Consider the following 20,375-nt stretch of genomic DNA (forward strand, 5'->3'; position numbering starts at 1 on the left):
CAAATCCTGAAGAGAGAATAGACTTGTGTTTTGGTGGATCTTTCCATGAGAAATAGATCAGGATACCAGATTAGGCATGTCTGTCTCATCTGGAGTAATTTTCACGAACTGCTCTGTATCATAGGACGAGAAGTGACTCCTCGGGTCTTTCAGGAAGATTCCTTCTCCAATTTATCTGTCGCGCACATCCAAGATGAATTTCTCATTTTGAGTATATTTCAGGAACTGATTTCTTCCAAGTCAACAGGAGCGAATTGGAATGTACAAAGGAGGCTCGTTATGTGAGGAATGAATGACTACCACGAAGCCGTTCAGAATTGATTATTTTTCGGAATTTTCGAGACTCGACCTATCACCAGAAATCACCAGAAGCAAATCTGAAAGGATTTTGGAGGATCATGCCAGATGGAGTTAATGACTAGCAGTGATCAGTAATTACTGTTGAATTTTTGTAATTTTCATGAACCCATCTCTACCAAAGGCTCAGGAGAGAATTCGAATGGCTTTTCGAGGAAGCGTGCATGAGACATCAATGGCTACATCTGATTCGTATTGAAGGTCTCATTTTTAGCAATTTACACTACCCATCTCTACCAAGTGACCAGCAGAGTATCTAAAAGGTCTTGGAGGATGATTCCATGAGGTACTAATTATATGCAGTGATCAGTAATAAATGTTTGATTTTTTAGTAATTTTCACGAACCAATCTCTACAAACTCAGGAGGAGAGACTCTGGATTGCTGGAGTCTTTACCACTAGGTGCTTGTAAAGAATGATTTTCGTTCTTTGAGTAATTTGCACAAACCGATCTGTTCCAACGCACCAAGAGAGAATGCAATTGTTTTTCCGGTGGATGATTCCATGGGAAATTCATCAGAAGACGGGTGAGGAAGGAATTTTCTCTTTCCTACTAATTTTCACAAACCGATTTTATTCACAATCACCAGGAGTTAATTATCAAAGGATTTGGGAGGATGATTCCAAGTGTCATTAATTACTAACATTGATCAGGAAGAACTTTCTCATTTGGAGTAATTTTCATCAAATCATGAACTGATAGCTACCAAATCCCAAGAAGCGAATCTGAAAGGCTTTTGGGGGATGATTCCATTTGTCACTGATTTATTGCAATGATCAGTTATAACTTTCTCATTTTTTAGCAATTTTCACGATCAATCTCCACCAAATCCTGAAGAGAGAATAGACTTGTGTTTTGGTGGATCTTTCCATGAGAAATAGATCAGGATACCAGATTAGGCATGTCTGTCTCATCTGGAGTAATTTTCACGAACTGCTCTGTACCATAGGACGAGAAGTGACTCCTCGGGTCTTTCAGGAAGATTCCTTCTCCAATTTATCTGTCGCGCACATCCAAGATGAATTTCTCATTTTGAGTATATTTCAGGAACTGATTTCTTCCAAGTCAACAGGAGCGAATTGGAATGTACAAAGGAGGCTCGTTATGTGAGGAATGAATGACTACCACGAAGCCGTTCAGAATTGATTATTTTTCGGAATTTTCGAGACTCGACCTATCACCAGAAATCACCAGAAGCAAATCTGAAAGGATTTTGGAGGATCATGCCAGATGGAGTTAATGACTAGCAGTGATCAGTAATTACTGTTGAATTTTTGTAATTTTCATGAACCCATCTCTACCAAAGGCTCAGGAGAGAATTCGAATGGCTTTTCGAGGAAGCGTGCATGAGACATCAATGGCTACATCTGATTCGTATTGAAGGTCTCATTTTTAGCAATTTACACTACCCATCTCTACCAAGTGACCAGCAGAGTATCTAAAAGGTCTTGGAGGATGATTCCATGAGGTACTAATTATATGCAGTGATCAGTAATAAATGTTTGATTTTTTAGTAATTTTCACGAACCAATCTCTACAAACTCAGGAGGAGAGACTCTGGATTGCTGGAGTCTTTACCACTAGGTGCTTGTAAAGAATGATTTTCGTTCTTTGAGTAATTTGCACAAACCGATCTGTTCCAACGCACCAAGAGAGAATGCAATTGTTTTTCCGGTGGATGATTCCATGGGAAATTCATCAGAAGACGGGTGAGGAAGGAATTTTCTCTTTCCTACTAATTTTCACAAACCGATTTTATTCACAATCACCAGGAGTTAATTATCAAAGGATTTGGGAGGATGATTCCAAGTGTCATTAATTACTAACATTGATCAGGAAGAACTGTCTCATTTGGAGTAATTTTCATCAAATCATGAACTGATAGCTACCAAATCCCAAGAAGCGAATCTGAAAGGCTTTTGGGGGATGATTCCATTTGTCACTGATTTATTGCAGTGATCAGTTATAACTTTCTCATTTTTTAGCAATTTTCACGATCAATCTCCACCAAATCCTGAAGAGAGAATAGACTTGTGTTTTGGTGGATCTTTCCATGAGAAATAGATCAGGATACCAAATTAGGCATGTCTGTCTCATCTGGAGTAATTTTCACGAACTGCTCTGTATCATAGGACGAGAAGTGACTCCTCGGGTCTTTCAGGAAGATTCCTTCTCCAATTTATCTGTCGCGCACATCCAAGATGAATTTCTCATTTTGAGTATATTTCAGGAACTGATTTCTTCCAAGTCAACAGGAGCGAATTGGAATGTACAAAGGAGGCTCGTTATGTGAGGAATGAATGACTACCACGAAGCCGTTCAGAATTGATTATTTTTCGGAATTTTCGAGACTCGACCTATCACCAGAAATCACCAGAAGCAAATCTGAAAGGATTTTGGAGGATCATGCCAGATGGAGTTAATGACTAGCAGTGATCAGTAATTACTGTTGAATTTTTGTAATTTTCATGAACCCATCTCTACCAAAGGCTCAGGAGAGAATTCGAATGGCTTTTCGAGGAAGCGTGCATGAGACATCAATGGCTACATCTGATTCGTATTGAAGGTCTCATTTTTAGCAATTTACACTACCCATCTCTACCAAGTGACCAGCAGAGTATCTAAAAGGTCTTGGAGGATGATTCCATGAGGTACTAATTATATGCAGTGATCAGTAATAAATGTTTGATTTTTTAGTAATTTTCACGAACCAATCTCTACAAACTCAGGAGGAGAGACTCTGGATTGCTGGAGTCTTTACCACTAGGTGCTTGTAAAGAATGATTTTCGTTCTTTGAGTAATTTGCACAAACCGATCTGTTCCAACGCACCAAGAGAGAATGCAATTGTTTTTCCGGTGGATGATTCCATGGGAAATTCATCAGAAGACGGGTGAGGAAGGAATTTTCTCTTTCCTACTAATTTTCACAAACCGATTTTATTCACAATCACCAGGAGTTAATTATCAAAGGATTTGGGAGGATGATTCCAAGTGTCATTAATTACTAACATTGATCAGGAAGAACTGTCTCATTTGGAGTAATTTTCATCAAATCATGAACTGATAGCTACCAAATCCCAAGAAGCGAATCTGAAAGGCTTTTGGGGGATGATTCCATTTGTCACTGATTTATTGCAGTGATCAGTTATAACTTTCTCATTTTTTAGCAATTTTCACGATCAATCTCCACCAAATCCTGAAGAGAGAATAGACTTGTGTTTTGGTGGATCTTTCCATGAGAAATAGATCAGGATACCAGATTAGGCATGTCTGTCTCATCTGGAGTAATTTTCACGAACTGCTCTGTATCATAGGACGAGAAGTGACTCCTCGGGTCTTTCAGGAAGATTCCTTCTCCAATTTATCTGTCGCGCACATCCAAGATGAATTTCTCATTTTGAGTATATTTCAGGAACTGATTTCTTCCAAGTCAACAGGAGCGAATTGGAATGTACAAAGGAGGCTCGTTATGTGAGGAATGAATGACTACCACGAAGCCGTTCAGAATTGATTATTTTTCGGAATTTTCGAGACTCGACCTATCACCAGAAATCACCAGAAGCAAATCTGAAAGGATTTTGGAGGATCATGCCAGATGGAGTTAATGACTAGCAGTGATCAGTAATTACTGTTGAATTTTTGTAATTTTCATGAACCCATCTCTACCAAAGGCTCAGGAGAGAATCCGAATGGCTTTTCGAGGAAGCGTGCATGAGACATCAATGGCTACATCTGATTCGTATTGAAGGTCTCATTTTTAGCAATTTACACTACCCATCTCTACCAAGTGACCAGCAGAGTATCTAAAAGGTCTTGGAGGATGATTCCATGAGGTACTAATTATATGCAGTGATCAGTAATAAATGTTTGATTTTTTAGTAATTTTCACGAACCAATCTCTACAAACTCAGGAGGAGAGACTCTGGATTGCTGGAGTCTTTACCACTAGGTGCTTGTAAAGAATGATTTTCGTTCTTTGAGTAATTTGCACAAACCGATCTGTTCCAACGCACCAAGAGAGAATGCAATTGTTTTTCCGGTGGATGATTCCATGGGAAATTCATCAGAAGACGGGTGAGGAAGGAATTTTCTCTTTCCTACTAATTTTCACAAACCGATTTTATTCACAATCACCAGGAGTTAATTATCAAAGGATTTGGGAGGATGATTCCAAGTGTCATTAATTACTAACATTGATCAGGAAGAACTGTCTCATTTGGAGTAATTTTCATCAAATCATGAACTGATAGCTACCAAATCCCAAGAAGCGAATCTGAAAGGCTTTTGGGGGATGATTCCATTTGTCACTGATTTATTGCAGTGATCAGTTATAACTTTCTCATTTTTTAGCAATTTTCATGATCAATCTCCACCAAATCCTGAAGAGAGAATAGACTTGTGTTTTGGTGGATCTTTCCATGAGTAATAGATCAGGATACCAGATTAGGCATGTCTGTCTCATCTGGAGTAATTTTCACGAACTGCTCTGTATCATAGGACGAGAAGTGACTCCTCGGGTCTTTCAGGAAGATTCCTTCTCCAATTTATCTGTCGCGCACATCCAAGATGAATTTCTCATTTTGAGTATATTTCAGGAACTGATTTCTTCCAAGTCAACAGGAGCGAATTGGAATGTACAAAGGAGGCTCGTTATGTGAGGAATGAATGACTACCACGAAGCCGTTCAGAATTGATTATTTTTCGGAATTTTCGAGACTCGACCTATCACCAGAAATCACCAGAAGCAAATCTGAAAGGATTTTGGAGGATCATGCCAGATGGAGTTAATGACTAGCAGTGATCAGTAATTACTGTTGAATTTTTGTAATTTTCATGAACCCATCTCTACCAAAGGCTCAGGAGAGAATCCGAATGGCTTTTCGAGGAAGCGTGCATGAGACATCAATGGCTACATCTGATTCGTATTGAAGGTCTCATTTTTAGCAATTTACACTACCCATCTCTACCAAGTGACCAGCAGAGTATCTAAAAGGTCTTGGAGGATGATTCCATGAGGTACTAATTATGTGCAGTGATCAGTAATAAATGTTTGATTTTTTAGTAATTTTCACGAACCAATCTCTACAAACTCAGGAGGAGAGACTCTGGATTGCTGGAGTCTTTACCACTAGGTGCTTGTAAAGAATGATTTTCGTTCTTTGAGTAATTTGCACAAACCGATCTGTTCCAACGCACCAAGAGAGAATGCAATTGTTTTTCCGGTGGATGATTCCATGGGAAATTCATCAGAAGACGGGTGAGGAAGGAATTTCCTCTTCCTACTAATTTTCACAAACCGATTTTATTCACAATCACCAGGAGTTAATTATCAAAGGATTTGGGAGGATGATTCCAAGTGTCATTAATTACTAACATTGATCAGGAAGAACTGTCTCATTTGGAGTAATTTTCATCAAATCATGAACTGATAGCTACCAAATCCCAAGAAGCAAATCTGAAAGGCTTTTGGGGGATGATTCCATTTGTCACTGATTTATTGCAGTGATCAGTTATAACTTTCTCATTTTTTAGCAATTTTCACGATCAATCTCCACCAAATCCTGAAGAGAGAATAGACTTGTGTTTTGGTGGATCTTTCCATGAGAAATAGATCAGGATACCAGATTAGGCATGTCTGTCACATCTGGAGTAATTTTCACGAACTGCTCTGTATCATAGGACGAGAAGTGACTCCTCGGGTCTTTCAGGAAGATTCCTTCTCCAATTTATCTGTCGCGCACATCCAAGATGAATTTCTCATTTTGAGTATATTTCAGGAACTGATTTCTTCCAAGTCAACAGGAGCGAATTGGAATGTACAAAGGAGGCTCATTATGTGAGGAATGAATGACTACCACGAAGCCGTTCAGAATTGATTATTTTTCGGAATTTTCGAGACTCGACCTATCACCAGAAATCACCAGAAGCAAATCTGAAAGGATTTTGGAGGATCTTGCCAGATGGAGTTAATGACTAGCAGTGATCAGTAATTACTGTTGAATTTTTGTAATTTTCATGAACCCATCTCTACCAAAGGCTCAGGAGAGAATCCGAATGGCTTTTCGAGGAAGCGTGCATGAGACATCAATGGCTACATCTGATACGTATTGAAGGTCTCATTTTTAGCAATTTACACTACCCATCTCTACCAAGTGACCAGCAGAGTATCTAAAAGGTCTTGGAGGATGATTCCATGAGGTACTAATTATATGCAGTGATCAGTAATAAATGTTTGATTTTTTAGTAATTTTCACGAACCAATCTCTACAAACTCAGGAGGAGAGACTCTGGATTGCTGGAGTCTTTACCACTAGGTGCTTGTAAAGAATGATTTTCGTTCTTTGAGTAATTTGCACAAACCGATCTGTTCCAACGCACCAAGAGAGAATGCAATTGTTTTTCCGGTGGATGATTCCATGGGAAATTCATCAGAAGACGGGTGAGGAAGGAATTTTCTCTTTCCTACTAATTTTCACAAACCGATTTTATTCACAATCACCAGGAGTTAATTATCAAAGGATTTGGGAGGATGATTCCAAGTGTCATTAATTACTAACATTGATCAGGAAGAACTGTCTCATTTGGAGTAATTTTCATCAAATCATGAACTGATAGCTACCAAATCCCAAGAAGCGAATCTGAAAGGCTTTTGGGGGATGATTCCATTTGTCACTGATTTATTGCAGTGATCAGTTATAACTTTCTCATTTTTTAGCAATTTTCACGATCAATCTCCACCAAATCCTGAAGAGAGAATAGACTTGTGTTTTGGTGGATCTTTCCATGAGTAATAGATCAGGATACCAGATTAGGCATGTCTGTCTCATCTGGAGTAATTTTCACGAACTGCTCTGTATCATAGGACGAGAAGTGACTCCTCGGGTCTTTCAGGAAGATTCCTTCTCCAATTTATCTGTCGCGCACATCCAAGATGAATTTCTCATTTTGAGTATATTTCAGGAACTGATTTCTTCCAAGTCAACAGGAGCGAATTGGAATGTACAAAGGAGGCTCGTTATGTGAGGAATGAATGACTACCACGAAGCCGTTCAGAATTGATTATTTTTCGGAATTTTCGAGACTCGACCTATCACCAGAAATCACCAGAAGCAAATCTGAAAGGATTTTGGAGGATCATGCCAGATGGAGTTAATGACTAGCAGTGATCAGTAATTACTGTTGAATTTTTGTAATTTTCATGAACCCATCTCTACCAAAGGCTCAGGAGAGAATCCGAATGGCTTTTCGAGGAAGCGTGCATGAGACATCAATGGCTACATCTGATTCGTATTGAAGGTCTCATTTTTAGCAATTTACACTACCCATCTCTACCAAGTGACCAGCAGAGTATCTAAAAGGTCTTGGAGGATGATTCCATGAGGTACTAATTATGTGCAGTGATCAGTAATAAATGTTTGATTTTTTAGTAATTTTCACGAACCAATCTCTACAAACTCAGGAGGAGAGACTCTGGATTGCTGGAGTCTTTACCACTAGGTGCTTGTAAAGAATGATTTTCGTTCTTTGAGTAATTTGCACAAACCGATCTGTTCCAACGCACCAAGAGAGAATGCAATTGTTTTTCCGGTGGATGATTCCATGGGAAATTCATCAGAAGACGGGTGAGGAAGGAATTTCCTCTTCCTACTAATTTTCACAAACCGATTTTATTCACAATCACCAGGAGTTAATTATCAAAGGATTTGGGAGGATGATTCCAAGTGTCATTAATTACTAACATTGATCAGGAAGAACTGTCTCATTTGGAGTAATTTTCATCAAATCATGAACTGATAGCTACCAAATCCCAAGAAGCAAATCTGAAAGGCTTTTGGGGGATGATTCCATTTGTCACTGATTTATTGCAGTGATCAGTTATAACTTTCTCATTTTTTAGCAATTTTCACGATCAATCTCCACCAAATCCTGAAGAGAGAATAGACTTGTGTTTTGGTGGATCTTTCCATGAGAAATAGATCAGGATACCAGATTAGGCATGTCTGTCACATCTGGAGTAATTTTCACGAACTGCTCTGTATCATAGGACGAGAAGTGACTCCTCGGGTCTTTCAGGAAGATTCCTTCTCCAATTTATCTGTCGCGCACATCCAAGATGAATTTCTCATTTTGAGTATATTTCAGGAACTGATTTCTTCCAAGTCAACAGGAGCGAATTGGAATGTACAAAGGAGGCTCATTATGTGAGGAATGAATGACTACCACGAAGCCGTTCAGAATTGATTATTTTTCGGAATTTTCGAGACTCGACCTATCACCAGAAATCACCAGAAGCAAATCTGAAAGGATTTTGGAGGATCTTGCCAGATGGAGTTAATGACTAGCAGTGATCAGTAATTACTGTTGAATTTTTGTAATTTTCATGAACCCATCTCTACCAAAGGCTCAGGAGAGAATCCGAATGGCTTTTCGAGGAAGCGTGCATGAGACATCAATGGCTACATCTGATACGTATTGAAGGTCTCATTTTTAGCAATTTACACTACCCATCTCTACCAAGTGACCAGCAGAGTATCTAAAAGGTCTTGGAGGATGATTCCATGAGGTACTAATTATATGCAGTGATCAGTAATAAATGTTTGATTTTTTAGTAATTTTCACGAACCAATCTCTACAAACTCAGGAGGAGAGACTCTGGATTGCTGGAGTCTTTACCACTAGGTGCTTGTAAAGAATGATTTTCGTTCTTTGAGTAATTTGCACAAACCGATCTGTTCCAACGCACCAAGAGAGAATGCAATTGTTTTTCCGGTGGATGATTCCATGGGAAATTCATCAGAAGACGGGTGAGGAAGGAATTTTCTCTTTCCTACTAATTTTCACAAACCGATTTTATTCACAATCACCAGGAGTTAATTATCAAAGGATTTGGGAGGATGATTCCAAGTGTCATTAATTACTAACATTGATCAGGAAGAACTGTCTCATTTGGAGTAATTTTCATCAAATCATGAACTGATAGCTACCAAATCCCAAGAAGCGAATCTGAAAGGCTTTTGGGGGATGATTCCATTTGTCACTGATTTATTGCAGTGATCAGTTATAACTTTCTCATTTTTTAGCAATTTTCACGATCAATCTCCACCAAATCCTGAAGAGAGAATAGACTTGTGTTTTGGTGGATCTTTCCATGAGTAATAGATCAGGATACCAGATTAGGCATGTCTGTCTCATCTGGAGTAATTTTCACGAACTGCTCTGTATCATAGGACGAGAAGTGACTCCTCGGGTCTTTCAGGAAGATTCCTTCTCCAATTTATCTGTCGCGCACATCCAAGATGAATTTCTCATTTTGAGTATATTTCAGGAACTGATTTCTTCCAAGTCAACAGGAGCGAATTGGAATGTACAAAGGAGGCTCGTTATGTGAGGAATGAATGACTACCACGAAGCCGTTCAGAATTGATTATTTTTCGGAATTTTCGAGACTCGACCTATCACCAGAAATCACCAGAAGCAAATCTGAAAGGATTTTGGAGGATCATGGAAGATGGAGTTAATGACTAGCAGTGATCAGTAATTACTGTTGAATTTTTGTAATTTTCATGAACCCATCTCTACCAAAGGCTCAGGAGAGAATCCGAATGGCTTTTCGAGGAAGCGTGCATGAGACATCAATGGCTACATCTGATTCGTATTGAAGGTCTCATTTTTAGCAATTTACACTACCCATCTCTACCAAGTGACCAGCAGAGTATCTAAAAGGTCTTGGAGGATGATTCCATGAGGTACTAATTATATGCAGTGATCAGTAATAAATGTTTGATTTTTTAGTAATTTTCACGAACCAATCTCTACAAACTCAGGAGGAGAGACTCTGGATTGCTGGAGTCTTTACCACTAGGTGCTTGTAAAGAATGATTTTCGTTCTTTGAGTAATTTGCACAAACCGATCTGTTCCAACGCACCAAGAGAGAATGCAATTGTTTTTCCGGTGGATGATTCCATGGGAAATTCATCAGAAGACGGGTGAGGAAGGAATTTCCTCTTCCTACTAATTTTCACAAACCGATTTTATTCACAATCACCAGGAGTTAATTATCAAAGGATTTGGGAGGATGATTCCAAGTGTCATTAATTACTAACATTGATCAGGAAGAACTGTCTCATTTGGAGTAATTTTCATCAAATCATGAACTGATAGCTACCAAATCCCAAGAAGCAAATCTGAAAGGCTTTTGGGGGATGATTCCATTTGTCACTGATTTATTGCAGTGATCAGTTATAACTTTCTCATTTTTTAGCAATTTTCACGATCAATCTCCACCAAATCCTGAAGAGAGAATAGACTTGTGTTTTGGTGGATCTTTCCATGAGAAATAGATCAGGATACCAGATTAGGCATGTCTGTCACATCTGGAGTAATTTTCACGAACTGCTCTGTATCATAGGACGAGAAGTGACTCCTCGGGTCTTTCAGGAAGATTCCTTCTCCAATTTATCTGTCGCGCACATCCAAGATGAATTTCTCATTTTGAGTATATTTCAGGAACTGATTTCTTCCAAGTCAACAGGAGCGAATTGGAATGTACAAAGGAGGCTCATTATGTGAGGAATGAATGACTACCACGAAGCCGTTCAGAATTGATTATTTTTCGGAATTTTCGAGACTCGACCTATCACCAGAAATCACCAGAAGCAAATCTGAAAGGATTTTGGAGGATCTTGCCAGATGGAGTTAATGACTAGCAGTGATCAGTAATTACTGTTGAATTTTTGTAATTTTCATGAACCCATCTCTACCAAAGGCTCAGGAGAGAATCCGAATGGCTTTTCGAGGAAGCGTGCATGAGACATCAATGGCTACATCTGATACGTATTGAAGGTCTCATTTTTAGCAATTTACACTACCCATCTCTACCAAGTGACCAGCAGAGTATCTAAAAGGTCTTGGAGGATGATTCCATGAGGTACTAATTATATGCAGTGATCAGTAATAAATGTTTGATTTTTTAGTAATTTTCACGAACCAATCTCTACAAACTCAGGAGGAGAGACTCTGGATTGCTGGAGTCTTTACCACTAGGTGCTTGTAAAGAATGATTTTCGTTCTTTGAGTAATTTGCACAAACCGATCTGTTCCAACGCACCAAGAGAGAATGCAATTGTTTTTCCGGTGGATGATTCCATGGGAAATTCATCAGAAGACGGGTGAGGAAGGAATTTTCTCTTTCCTACTAATTTTCACAAACCGATTTTATTCACAATCACCAGGAGTTAATTATCAAAGGATTTGGGAGGATGATTCCAAGTGTCATTAATTACTAACATTGATCAGGAAGAACTGTCTCATTTGGAGTAATTTTCATCAAATCATGAACTGATAGCTACCAAATCCCAAGAAGCGAATCTGAAAGGCTTTTGGGGGATGATTCCATTTGTCACTGATTTATTGCAGTGATCAGTTATAACTTTCTCATTTTTTAGCAATATTCACGATCAATCTCCACCAAATCCTGAAGAGAGAATAGACTTGTGTTTTGGTGGATCTTTCCATGAGAAATAGATCAGGATACCAGATTAGGCATGTCTGTCTCATCTGGAGTAATTTTCACGAACTGCTCTGTATCATAGGACGAGAAGTGACTCCTCGGGTCTTTCAGGAAGATTCCTTCTCCAATTTATCTGTCGCGCACATCCAAGATGAATTTCTCATTTTGAGTATATTTCAGGAACTGATTTCTTCCAAGTCAACAGGAGCGAACTGGAATGTACAAAGGAGGCTCGTTATGTGAGGAATGAATGACTACCACGAAGCCGTTCAGAATTGATTATTTTTCGGAATTTTCGAGACTCGACCTATCACCAGAAATCACCAGAAGCAAATCTGAAAGGATTTTGGAGGATCATGCCAGATGGAGTTAATGACTAGCAGTGATCAGTAATTACTGTTGAATTTTTGTAATTTTCATGAACCCATCTCTACCAAAGGCTCAGGAGAGAATCCGAATGGCTTTTCGAGGAAGCGTGCATGAGACATCAATGGCTACATCTGATTCGTATTGAAGGTCTCATTTTTAGCAATTTACACTACCCATCTCTACCAAGTGACCAGCAGAGTATCTAAAAGGTCTTGGAGGATGATTCCATGAGGTACTAATTATATGCAGTGATCAGTAATAAATGTTTGATTTTTTAGTAATTTTCATGAACCAATCTCTACAAACTCAGGAGGAGAGACTCTGGATTGCTGGAGTCTTTACCACTAGGTGCTTGTAAAGAATGATTTTCGTTCTTTGAGTAATTTGCACAAACCGATCTGTTCCAACGCACCAAGAGAGAATGCAATTGTTTTTCCGGTGGATGATTCCATGGGAAATTCATCAGAAGACGGGTGAGGAAGGAATTTTCTCTTTCCTACTAATTTTCACCAACCGATTTTATTCACAATCCCCAGGAGTTAATTATCAAAGGATTTGGGAGGATGATTCCAAGTGTCATTAATTACTAACATTGATCAGGAAGAACTGTCTCATTTGGAGTAATTTTCATCAAATCATGAACTGATAGCTACCAAATCCCAAGAAGCAAATCTGAAAGGCTTTTGGGGGATGATTCCATTTGTCACTGATTTATTGCAGTGATCAGTTATAACTTTCTCATTTTTTAGCAATTTTCACGATCAATCTCCACCAAATCCTGAAGAGAGAATAGACTTGTGTTTTGGTGGATCTTTCCATGAGAAATAGATCAGGATACCAGATTAGGCATGTCTGTCACATCTGGAGTAATTTTCACGAACTGCTCTGTATCATAGGACGAGAAGTGACTCCTCGGGTCTTTCAGGAAGATTCCTTCTCCAATTTATCTGTCGCGCACATCCAAGATGAATTTCTCATTTTGAGTATATTTCAGGAACTGATTTCTTCCAAGTCAACAGGAGCGAATTGGAATGTACAAAGGAGGCTCATTATGTGAGGAATGAATGACTACCACGAAGCCGTTCAGAATTGATTATTTTTCGGAATTTTCGAGACTCGACCTATCACCAGAAATCACCAGAAGCAAATCTGAAAGGATTTTGGAGGATCTTGCCAGATGGAGTTAATGACTAGCAGTGATCAGTAATTACTGTTGAATTTTTGTAATTTTCATGAACCCATCTCTACCAAAGGCTCAGGAGAGAATCCGAATGGCTTTTCGAGGAAGCGTGCATGAGACATCAATGGCTACATCTGATACGTATTGAAGGTCTCATTTTTAGCAATTTACACTACCCATCTCTACCAAGTGACCAGCAGAGTATCTAAAAGGTCTTGGAGGATGATTCCATGAGGTACTAATTATATGCAGTGATCAGTAATAAATGTTTGATTTTTTAGTAATTTTCACGAACCAATCTCTACAAACTCAGGAGGAGAGACTCTGGATTGCTGGAGTCTTTACCACTAGGTGCTTGTAAAGAATGATTTTCGTTCTTTGAGTAATTTGCACAAACCGATCTGTTCCAACGCACCAAGAGAGAATGCAATTGTTTTTCCGGTGGATGATTCCATGGGAAATTCATCAGAAGACGGGTGAGGAAGGAATTTTCTCTTTCCTACTAATTTTCACAAACCGATTTTATTCACAATCACCAGGAGTTAATTATCAAAGGATTTGGGAGGATGATTCCAAGTGTCATTAATTACTAACATTGATCAGGAAGAACTGTCTCATTTGGAGTAATTTTCATCAAATCATGAACTGATAGCTACCAAATCCCAAGAAGCGAATCTGAAAGGCTTTTGGGGGATGATTCCATTTGTCACTGATTTATTGCAGTGATCAGTTATAACTTTCTCATTTTTTAGCAATTTTCACGATCAATCTCCACCAAATCCTGAAGAGAGAATAGACTTGTGTTTTGGTGGATCTTTCCATGAGAAATAGATCAGGATACCAGATTAGGCATGTCTGTCTCATCTGGAGTAATTTTCACGAACTGCTCTGTATCATAGGACGAGAAGTGACTCCTCGGGTCTTTCAGGAAGATTCCTTCTCCAATTTATCTGTCGCGCACATCCAAGATGAATTTCTCATTTTGAGTATATTTCAGGAACTGATTTCTTCCAAGTCAACAGGAGCGAATTGGAATGTACAAAGGAGGCTCGTTATGTGAGGAATGAATGACTACCACGAAGCCGTTCAGAATTGATTATTTTTCGGAATTTTCGAGACTCGACCTATCACCAGAAATCACCAGAAGCAAATCTGAAAGGATTTTGGAGGATCATGCCAGATGGAGTTAATGACTAGCAGTGATCAGTAATTACTGTTGAATTTTTGTAATTTTCATGAACCCATCTCTACCAAAGGCTCAGGAGAGAATCCGAATGGCTTTTCGAGGAAGCGTGCATGAGACATCAATGGCTACATCTGATTCGTATTGAAGGTCTCATTTTTAGCAATTTACACTACCCATCTCTACCAAGTGACCAGCAGAGTATCTAAAAGGTCTTGGAGGATGATTCCATGAGGTACTAATTATATGCAGTGATCAGTAATAAATGTTTGATTTTTTAGTAATTTTCATGAACCAATCTCTACAAACTCAGGAGGAGAGACTCTGGATTGCTGGAGTCTTTACCACTAGGTGCTTGTAAAGAATGATTTTCGTTCTTTGAGTAATTTGCACAAACCGATCTGTTCCAACGCACCAAGAGAGAATGCAATTGTTTTTCCGGTGGATGATTCCATGGGAAATTCATCAGAAGACGGGTGAGGAAGGAATTTTCTCTTTCCTACTAATTTTCACCAACCGATTTTATTCACAATCCCCAGGAGTTAATTATCAAAGGATTTGGGAGGATGATTCCAAGTGTCATTAATTACTAACATTGATCAGGAAGAACTGTCTCATTTGGAGTAATTTTCATCAAATCATGAACTGATAGCTACCAAATCCCAAGAAGCGAATCTGAAAGGCTTTTGGGGGATGATTCCATTTGTCACTGATTTATTGCAGTGATCAGTTATAACTTTCTCATTTTTTAGCAATTTTCACGATCAATCTCCACCAAATCCTGAAGAGAGAATAGACTTGTGTTTTGGTGGATCTTTCCATGAGTAATAGATCAGGATTCCAGATTAGGCATGTCTGTCTCATCTGGAGTAATTTTCACGAACTGCTCTGTATCATAGGACGAGAAGTGACTCCTCGGGTCTTTCAGGAAGATTCCTTCTCCAATTTATCTGTCGCGCACATCCAAGATGAATTTCTCATTTTGAGTATATTTCAGGAACTGATTTCTTCCAAGTCAACAGGAGCGAATTGGAATGTACAAAGGAGGCTCGTTATGTGAGGAATGAATGACTACCACGAAGCCGTTCAGAATTGATTATTTTTCGGAATTTTCGAGACTCGACCTATCACCAGAAATCACCAGAAGCAAATCTGAAAGGATTTTGGAGGATCATGCCAGATGGAGTTAATGACTAGCAGTGATCAGTAATTACTGTTGAATTTTTGTAATTTTCATGAACCCATCTCTACCAAAGGCTCAGGAGAGAATCCGAATGGCTTTTCGAGGAAGCGTGCATGAGACATCAATGGCTACATCTGATTCGTATTGAAGGTCTCATTTTTAGCAATTTACACTACCCATCTCTACCAAGTGACCAGCAGAGTATCTAAAAGGTCTTGGAGGATGATTCCATGAGGTACTAATTATATGCAGTGATCAGTAATAAATGTTTGATTTTTTAGTAATTTTCATGAACCAATCTCTACAAACTCAGGAGGAGAGACTCTGGATTGCTGGAGTCTTTACCACTAGGTGCTTGTAAAGAATGATTTTCGTTCTTTGAGTAATTTGCACAAACCGATCTGTTCCAACGCACCAAGAGAGAATGCAATTGTTTTTCCGGTGGATGATTCCATGGGAAATTCATCAGAAGACGGGTGAGGAAGGAATTTTCTCTTTCCTACTAATTTTCACCAACCGATTTTATTCACAATCCCCAGGAGTTAATTATCAAAGGATTTGGGAGGATGATTCCAAGTGTCATTAATTACTAACATTGATCAGGAAGAACTGTCTCATTTGGAGTAATTTTCATCAAATCATGAACTGATAGCTACCAAATCCCAAGAAGCGAATCTGAAAGGCTTTTGGGGGATGATTCCATTTGTCACTGATTTATTGCAGTGATCAGTTATAACTTTCTCATTTTTTAGCAATTTTCACGATCAATCTCCACCAAATCCTGAAGAGAGAATAGACTTGTGTTTTGGTGGATCTTTCCATGAGTAATAGATCAGGATTCCAGATTAGGCATGTCTGTCTCATCTGGAGTAATTTTCACGAACTGCTCTGTATCATAGGACGAGAAGTGACTCCTCGGGTCTTTCAGGAAGATTCCTTCTCCAATTTATCTGTCGCGCACATCCAAGATGAATTTCTCATTTTGAGTATATTTCAGGAACTGATTTCTTCCAAGTCAACAGGAGCGAATTGGAATGTACAAAGGAGGCTCGTTATGTGAGGAATGAATGACTACCACGAAGCCGTTCAGAATTGATTATTTTTCGGAATTTTCGAGACTCGACCTATCACCAGAAATCACCAGAAGCAAATCTGAAAGGATTTTGGAGGATCATGCCAGATGGAGTTAATGACTAGCAGTGATCAGTAATTACTGTTGAATTTTTGTAATTTTCATGAACCCATCTCTACCAAAGGCTCAGGAGAGAATCCGAATGGCTTTTCGAGGAAGCGTGCATGAGACATCAATGGCTACATCTGATTCGTATTGAAGGTCTCATTTTTAGCAATTTACACTACCCATCTCTACCAAGTGACCAGCAGAGTATCTAAAAGGTCTTGGAGGATGATTCCATGAGGTACTAATTATATGCAGTGATCAGTAATAAATGTTTGATTTTTTAGTAATTTTCACGAACCAATCTCTACAAACTCAGGAGGAGAGACTCTGGATTGCTGGAGTCTTTACCACTAGGTGCTTGTAAAGAATGATTTTCGTTCTTTGAGTAATTTGCACAAACCGATCTGTTCCAACGCACCAAGAGAGAATGCAATTGTTTTTCTGGTGGATGATTCCATGGGAAATTCATCAGAAGACGGGTGAGGAAGGAATTTTCTCTTTCCTACTAATTTTCACAAACCGATTTTATTCACAATCACCAGGAGTTAATTATCAAAGGATTTGGGAGGATGATTCCAAGTGTCATTAATTACTAACATTGATCAGGAAGAACTGTCTCATTTGGAGTAATTTTCATCAAATCATGAACTGATAGCTACCAAATCCCAAGAAGCGAATCTGAAAGGCTTTTGGGGGATGATTCCATTTGTCACTGATTTATTGCAGTGATCAGTTATAACTTTCTCATTTTTTAGCAATTTTCACGATCAATCTCCACCAAATCCTGAAGAGAGAATAGACTTGTGTTTTGGTGGATCTTTCCATGAGAAATAGATCAGGATACCAGATTAGGCATGTCTGTCTCATCTGGAGTAATTTTCACGAACTGCTCTGTACCATAGGACGAGAAGTGACTCCTCGGGTCTTTCAGGAAGATTCCTTCTCCAATTTATCTGTCGCGCACATCCAAGATGAATTTCTCATTTTGAGTATATTTCAGGAACTGATTTCTTCCAAGTCAACAGGAGCGAATTGGAATGTACAAAGGAGGCTCATTATGTGAGGAATGAATGACTACCACGAAGCCGTTCAGAATTGATTATTTTTCGGAATTTTCGAGACTCGACCTATCACCAGAAATCACCAGAAGCAAATCTGAAAGGATTTTGGAGGATCATGCCAGATGGAGTTAATGACTAGCAGTGATCAGTAATTACTGTTGAATTTTTGTAATTTTCATGAACCCATCTCTACCAAAGGCTCAGGAGAGAATCCGAATGGCTTTTCGAGGAAGCGTGCATGAGACATCAATGGCTACATCTGATTCGTATTGAAGGTCTCATTTTTAGCAATTTACACTACCCATCTCTACCAAGTGACCAGCAGAGTATCTAAAAGGTCTTGGAGGATGATTCCATGAGGTACTAATTATATGCAGTGATCAGTAATAAATGTTTGATTTTTTAGTAATTTTCACGAACCAATCTCTACAAACTCAGGAGGAGAGACTCTGGATTGCTGGAGTCTTTACCACTAGGTGCTTGTAAAGAATGATTTTCGTTCTTTGAGTAATTTGCACAAACCGATCTGTTCCAACGCACCAAGAGAGAATGCAATTGTTTTTCCGGTGGATGATTCCATGGGAAATTCATCAGAAGACGGGTGAGGAAGGAATTTTCTCTTTCCTACTAATTTTCACAAACCGATTTTATTCACAATCACCAGGAGTTAATTATCAAAGGATTTGGGAGGATGATTCCAAGTGTCATTAATTACTAACATTGATCAGGAAGAACTGTCTCATTTGGAGTAATTTTCATCAAATCATGAACTGATAGCTACCAAATCCCAAGAAGCGAATCTGAAAGGCTTTTGGGGGATGATTCCATTTGTCACTGATTTATTGCAGTGATCAGTTATAACTTTCTCATTTTTTAGCAATTTTCACGATCAATCTCCACCAAATCCTGAAGAGAGAATAGACTTGTGTTTTGGTGGATCTTTCCATGAGAAATAGATCAGGATACCAGATTAGGCATGTCTGTCTCATCTGGAGTAATTTTCACGAACTGCTCTGTATCATAGGACGAGAAGTGACTCCTCGGGTCTTTCAGGAAGATTCCTTCTCCAATTTATCTGTCGCGCACATCCAAGATGAATTTCTCATTTTGAGTATATTTCAGGAACTGATTTCTTCCAAGTCAACAGGAGCGAATTGGAATGTACAAAGGAGGCTCATTATGTCAGGAATGAATGACTACCACGAAGCCGTTCAGAATTGATTATTTTTCGGAATTTTCGAGACTCGACCTATCACCAGAAATCACCAGAAGCAAATCTGAAAGGATTTTGGAGGATCATGCCAGATGGAGTTAATGACTAGCAGTGATCAGTAATTACTGTTGAATTTTTGTAATTTTCATGAACCCATCTCTACCAAAGGCTCAGGAGAGAATCCGAATGGCTTTTCGAGGAAGCGTGCATGAGACATCAATGGCTACATCTGATTCGTATTGAAGGTCTCATTTTTAGCAATTTACACTACCCATCTCTACCAAGTGACCAGCAGAGTATCTAAAAGGTCTTGGAGGATGATTCCATGAGGTACTAATTATATGCAGTGATCAGTAATAAATGTTTGATTTTTTAGTAATTTTCACGAACCAATCTCTACAAACTCAGGAGGAGAGACTCTGGATTGCTGGAGTCTTTACCACTAGGTGCTTGTAAAGAATGATTTTCGTTCTTTGAGTAATTTGCACAAACCGATCTGTTCCAACGCACCAAGAGAGAATGCAATTGTTTTTCCGGTGGATGATTCCATGGGAAATTCATCAGAAGACGGGTGAGGAAGGAATTTTCTCTTTCCTACTAATTTTCACAAACCGATTTTATTCACAATCACCAGGAGTTAATTATCAAAGGATTTGGGAGGATGATTCCAAGTGTCATTAATTACTAACATTGATCAGGAAGAACTGTCTCATTTGGAGTAATTTTCATCAAATCATGAACTGATAGCTACCAAATCCCAAGAAGCGAATCTGAAAGGCTTTTGGGGGATGATTCCATTTGTCACTGATTTATTGCAATGATCAGTTATAACTTTCTCATTTTTTAGCAATTTTCACGATCAATCTCCACCAAATCCTGAAGAGAGAATAGACTTGTGTTTTGGTGGATCTTTCCATGAGAAATAGATCAGGATACCAGATTAGGCATGTCTGTCTCATCTGGAGTAATTTTCACGAACTGCTCTGTACCATAGGACGAGAAGTGACTCCTCGGGTCTTTCAGGAAGATTCCTTCTCCAATTTATCTGTCGCGCACATCCAAGAAGAATTTCTCATTTTGAGTATATTTCAGGAACTGATTTCTTCCAAGTCAACAGGAGCGAATTGGAATGTACAA

The sequence above is a fragment of the Eretmochelys imbricata genome, unplaced genomic scaffold, assembly GCF_965152235.1.
Source record: "Eretmochelys imbricata isolate rEreImb1 unplaced genomic scaffold, rEreImb1.hap1 Scaffold_29, whole genome shotgun sequence".
Taxonomy (NCBI): Eukaryota; Metazoa; Chordata; order Testudines; family Cheloniidae; genus Eretmochelys; species Eretmochelys imbricata.